The sequence below is a fragment of the Hylobates moloch genome, unplaced genomic scaffold (assembly GCF_009828535.3).
Source record: "Hylobates moloch isolate HMO894 unplaced genomic scaffold, HMol_V3 SCAFFOLD_3771, whole genome shotgun sequence".
NCBI classification, from domain to species: domain Eukaryota; kingdom Metazoa; phylum Chordata; class Mammalia; order Primates; family Hylobatidae; genus Hylobates; species Hylobates moloch.
In genome coordinates, this window is record NW_026656046.1 from 1 (window position 1) to 5583 (window position 5583).

A 5583-nucleotide genomic window follows, 5' to 3' on the forward strand; every position below is an offset into this window, starting at 1 on the left:
TATAGCCGAGCTTTCTCTGAGGCTCTGTGTTGTCTAGATCTAGGAAAGATCTACTGAGATTCTGATACTACTAAAAGTCTGAAACAAACATGTACTATCTATTCTCTGTTAGGGTTGCTAACTGTGAGGTTTAATCTACATAGTAAGTTTATCTTTGCTATGAGCCCCCATTTATTTAATCTTTTATGATTTTCATGCACATAAATACATTTGTATGCCTCTTCTTCTATTAATATGCCTTTAGTCAGTTGATTTTTAGTGAATCTTCAGAGGGTGATGTTGAAATTATCCCTTAGTTCTTGTCAGAATTTTGTTGAAAGTCAGTAGCTATAAATATGTGGATTTATTTCTGGGTTCTCTATGCTATTCCATTGGCCTCTGTATCTTTTCTTATGTCAGTGTCATACTCTTGTGGTTATGATATCTTAATAGTATGTTTTGAAGTTAGGCAACGTAATACTTCCAACTTTATTCTCTTGCTCAGGATTGTTTTGTTTATTTAGAGTATTTTGTGGTTCCACTGTCTATTTTAGAATTGTTTTTTCTATCTTTGAGAAGAATCTCATTGATATTTTGATAGGGATTGAATTGAATCTGTAGATCCCTTTTGGGAAGGGATTAATATTGTGAGGAATTAATATTTTTGAGTTTTAGTATATGGATACTCTGCACTTATAATTGGCATTTTAATTAGTAACAATCTGGTCTAGATTAATGACAACTTAATTTCAATTATATACAAAAACTTTCCCTCTATACAGCTCTGTGTTAGTACATTTTGGCTTTGATAACAAAATATCATACATTGAGTAGCTTATAAACAGTCAAAATTTATCTGTCACAGTTCTGGAGGCTGGGAAGTCTTGATAGACATCAGCGGATTTCAGTGTCTGGTGAAGTCCTGCTTTCTGTGTTACAGAGAGTGCCTTCTTGCTATGCCCTCACATACTAGAAGACACAGTGGAGTCTCTCTTAGGCCTCTATTATTAGGGCCCTATTCCTATCCATGAGGGCTCCACCCTTGTGATCTAGTCACCTTCCCCAAACTCCAAATTCTAATAGTATATCCTAGGGGGTTAGAAATTCAACATATAAATTTTGGGAGAACAAAAACATTCAGAACGTAGTATGTCACCACTGCCTCTCACAAAATACATGTTCTTCTTACATAAAAAATCCATGTACTTCATCCAAGGAGCCCCAAAACTTTTAACCAGTTCTGGCATTAACTGAAAAGTATAGACTTCACAGTCTCATCTAAATATCATCTAAATCAAATATGTGTGAGACTAAAGGTACAATTGATTCTGCAACAATTTTTTCTCCAGCTGTGGAACTTTCTAACTTTTTTGAAATGAAAGAAAAGTTATGTGCTTCTAAAATATAATGGTGAGACAGGCATAGGATATACATTCCCATTCCATAAGGGAGAAATGAGAAAGAAGAAAGAGGTAACAGGCCCCAAGTACGCCTGAAACCCAAAGTCAGACAACATTATATCTTAAGTCTTGAGAACAAATTTCTTTGACTTGATGTTATGTCCTCCTGGACTACTGGGACTCTGATTTCATCTTCCAAATCAACTAATGTGAGAGTCCTGCCTTCCAGACATACTGGGACAGTGGCCTTGCCTCTACTGCTTTGGACAACCTTGCCTCCAAGGCAACTTTGTGTCTAGGTCCTATTCTCTTAGCAGTTCTTTGCAGTGGCCCCCATCTTCATGGCAGGTCTGTGCCTGATTCACATGCTTGCTATTCTCTGAGGCTGGGATCACATGATAATGGCTTTATTAGTCTGGGGCTATGAGAACATTCCCACTCCCACAGCTCCTCTGGGTATTGCCCTAAAGGAAACTCTTTATATTGATCCCATACTTTTTAGGGCTTATGCACTGTGAGTCTGTGATGGGAGTGGTAGCCCTGATAGTTTCTAAATTGTCTTTTGGGCCATCCTTCCTTTGTCTTTGAAAATAGGGCTTAGATTCTGTCTAGATGGGTGACTAATTTCCTTATCAAATAATCATTTGACCACACCTTTGGTGTTTTTTCCTTAACATGCTTTCTGATTTTTGTTTTTTACAATATAAACAGGTTGAGAATTTTCCAATTCTATATATTCTGCTTCCCTTTTGATTAACAAATTCATCTTTAAATTATTTTTCTCTTCTTAAATTTTCTAGTAGTAATCGAGAAAAGTAAAGCCACACTCTCAACACTTTACTTAGGACTGTCCTCAGCAGCTAAATATCTAATTTCATTACTCAAAAGTTTCTACCTTCCACAAAACACCTGGACGGAAACACAATTCAGTCGTGTTCTTTGTTTCTTTACAACGAAGATATACTTTTCTCCAATTGTCAGCAATATGTTAATCATTTCTGTCTAAAAACTCATCAGCATAGCCTTTAGTGTTCATATATCTGTTAACACTGTTTGTGATTATTTAAATATTCTCTAAGAAGTTTGAGATTTTTGCTCTAGCTCTTCTAGTTTCTTTCTAGGCTCTTAATAGAACATCCCTTAATGATCTATTCACAGCAATGTAGGAATTTTTTAGCATGTACCACACACTCTTCTAGCTTCTACCCCTTATCCAGTTTCACAGCCATTTCCACATTTTTAGGTGTTTGTTATACTAGCACCCTACTTTCAATACCAATTTTCTGTTTAGTCCATTCAGGCTGCTATAACATAGTACCATAAACTGGATGGCTTATAAACAACAGAAATTTATTAATCACAATTGTAGAAGCTCAAAAATGCAATATCAAGGTGCCAGCAAATACAGTGTCTGTTGAGGGCCAATTTTCACATTCATAGGTGGTGCCTTTTCACACTCTCCTCACATGGTGGAAGAGGCAAGACAGCTCTCTTGGGCCTTCTTTATACAGATACTGATCCCATTCATGAATGCTATGCCCTCATAACCTAACCACCTTCTAAAGGCTTTTCCTTCTAACCCATCCTAATACCATCACTTTGGGGGTCACAATTTTAACATATGAATTTGAGGGTACACAAACATTGAGATCATAGAAAATATCATTCTCTTTCCCCTCCTTTGTACTGCTAGTAACATAAAAATTATCTTCTTATACATTGTCTGTATCTCAGAACAAATTCATAATTAGTAACTTATGCACTTGTCTTTTAAATTAGGAGTAGAAAAATGTTACAAATAAAAATGCATTTAAACTGCCTTTTATATTTATCTGCAGAGTTGCTCTTACTGGAACCTTTTATTTCTTTATGTGGGTTTTAACTACTGCCTAGTGTTCTTTAATTTAAATCTAAGGAAATCCCTTTAGTACTTTTTGGAGGGTAGGTTTTCTAGTGAAGGCTTCTCTTAGTTTTTGTTTATTTGGAAAATGTCATCAGTTCTTTTTTTTTTTCAAAGATAGCTTTCTGGATATATAATTATTTATTGACTATATTTTTTCTCTAGCATTTTGAATATGCACCATAGGTCTGTGATGTGTTGATTTTTCTTCATTGTTTTTTCTTTTTATTCCTCAGAGTGTATAATATGAATTGATCTATCATCAAACTCACTTGTTATTATTATTTCTTCTAGTTTCTTAAATATGTTGTTTAGTCTTTCTAGTAATTTTTAAGTTATTATAGGTATAAGCTCCAGAATTTCTATTTGGATATATTTTTGTATGTAATTTCTCATTATTGACTTTCTCTATTTGGTAAGATATTGTTTGCAAACATTCCTTTAGCTTTTAAACTTTTCTTTTTTCTTTTTGAATATTTTAAAAATAGTTCAATTAAGTCTTTTCTAGTTAGTCTGACCTATGGGCTTGCCTATTGACCTTAAATTTCTCTGTGTATGTGTCATGCCACATTATTTCTGTGCATGTCTCATAATTTTTGTTTGAAAACTGGACATTTTAAATAGCTGGTGGAGTTGATGATGGATGTTGTGACAAAGAAGGCTGAGAGTGTGACTGCCTGCAGGGTTTTCAGCTGACCTACTCCCTAAGTGGAGGAACTACATCTGAGATGAGTACCCTTCTTATCAACAATATCCAGGAGAAGTGCCCATATAGGATCATAAACCCATTCAGTGTGCTGCTCTTGTCCAAGGTGTTAGACATGATTGTAGAACCCTATAATGCCACCCTTTCAGTCCACCAGCTAATAGAAAGCACAGATGACACATTATGCCTTTATAATGAAGCTCTCTACAACATCTGCTTCAAAACCCTAAAGCTGCTCACATCCCCCTACAGTGATCTAAACCACCCGGTGTCTGCCACTATGACTAGAGTCACCATCTGCCTGCACTTCCCTGGCCAGCTAAATGCTGACTGCAGAAACTGTCCATGAACATAGCCCCATTTTCCCACCTGCACTTCTTCTTACCTGGCTTTGCCTCACTGACCAGCTGGGGCAGCCAGCAGTATTGAGCCTTGACAACGGCTGAGCTCACCCAGCAGGTGTTTGACACCAAGAACACGATGGCTGCCTGCAACCCTCACCATGGCTGCTACCTAGTGGTGGCTGCCATTTTCAGGGGCTGCATGGCCATGAAGGAAGCAGATGAGCAAATGCTTAGTGTCCAAAACAAGTACAGCAGCTACTTTGCTGATTGGATCCCCCACAGGGTGAAAATAGCCGTCTGTGACATCTTACCCCCAAGGCTAAAAATGCCCACCACCTTCACTGGCAATAACATTACTACATAGGAGTTGTTCAGGTGCATTTCAAAGCAGTTCACAGCCATGTTTAGGTGCAAGGCCTTCCTGAATCCATATGTGAGTGAGGGCATGGATGAAATAAAGTTCATTGAGGCTGAGAGCAACATGAACAACCTGGTGTCTGAGTACCAATAGTACCAGATGCCATGGCTGAGGAGGGAGAATTTGAGAAGTGAAATAAGGAGGAGGTGGCCTAGAGCCTTCTGTTGCTGGGTGAAGGACAAAAGCAGTATGAATTCTTTATTCACTCACAACGTATTCTGATAGCCATGTCTTACTGTGCATGCACTTGCTGTTCTTCTTGCTACATGATCACTTCTATCAAAGCATTTTCATAGTAAAACAAAAATATGGCAGTTATGGAAATCAGATTGCCACTGTCCCCAGGTTTTTACAGTTTTTTGTTCATTTTTGTTATTAGTTTTTATTTAGTTACTCTTTAAAACTAATTTTATAACGCCTGTATTCTTTGTCATGTGTGGTCACTGAAGTCTTAATTAACTTAATAGTCATTTAATGATTGGGCAGAGATACATTAAATTCCCAGAATCAATTAGTCTTCCAGTCTTTGTAAAGTGGCTGTGTTTATGTGTTCTCAGCAAGGATGTTTACATGTCTGACTTAGCCTTCACTCCTTGCTTGAGCAGAGTCTCAGTGTTAGCCAGAGGTAATAGCTTAGGACCTTTCCACATTTATCTTTAGTCTATACACAGTCCTGGTAATGTGCACAGCTGTAAACATGGGTATTGACTTTCAGAACCCTGGAATATATGAGATTTTTAATACCTCACTATAGCCAGGCACGGTGGCTCATACCTGTAATCCCAGAACTTTGGGAGGCCTAGGTGGGTGAATCACTTGAGGTCAGGAGTTTGAAA

The 5583-nt window shown here is 37.4% G+C and overlaps 1 pseudogene; it reads left to right on the forward strand.

Annotated features, from left to right (window-relative positions):
• Nucleotides 1–3915: 3915 nt before the first annotated feature.
• On the forward strand, nt 3916–4632 carry LOC116465209 (tubulin beta chain-like; annotated as a pseudogene).
• The last annotated feature ends 951 nt before the right edge of the window (nt 4633–5583 follow it).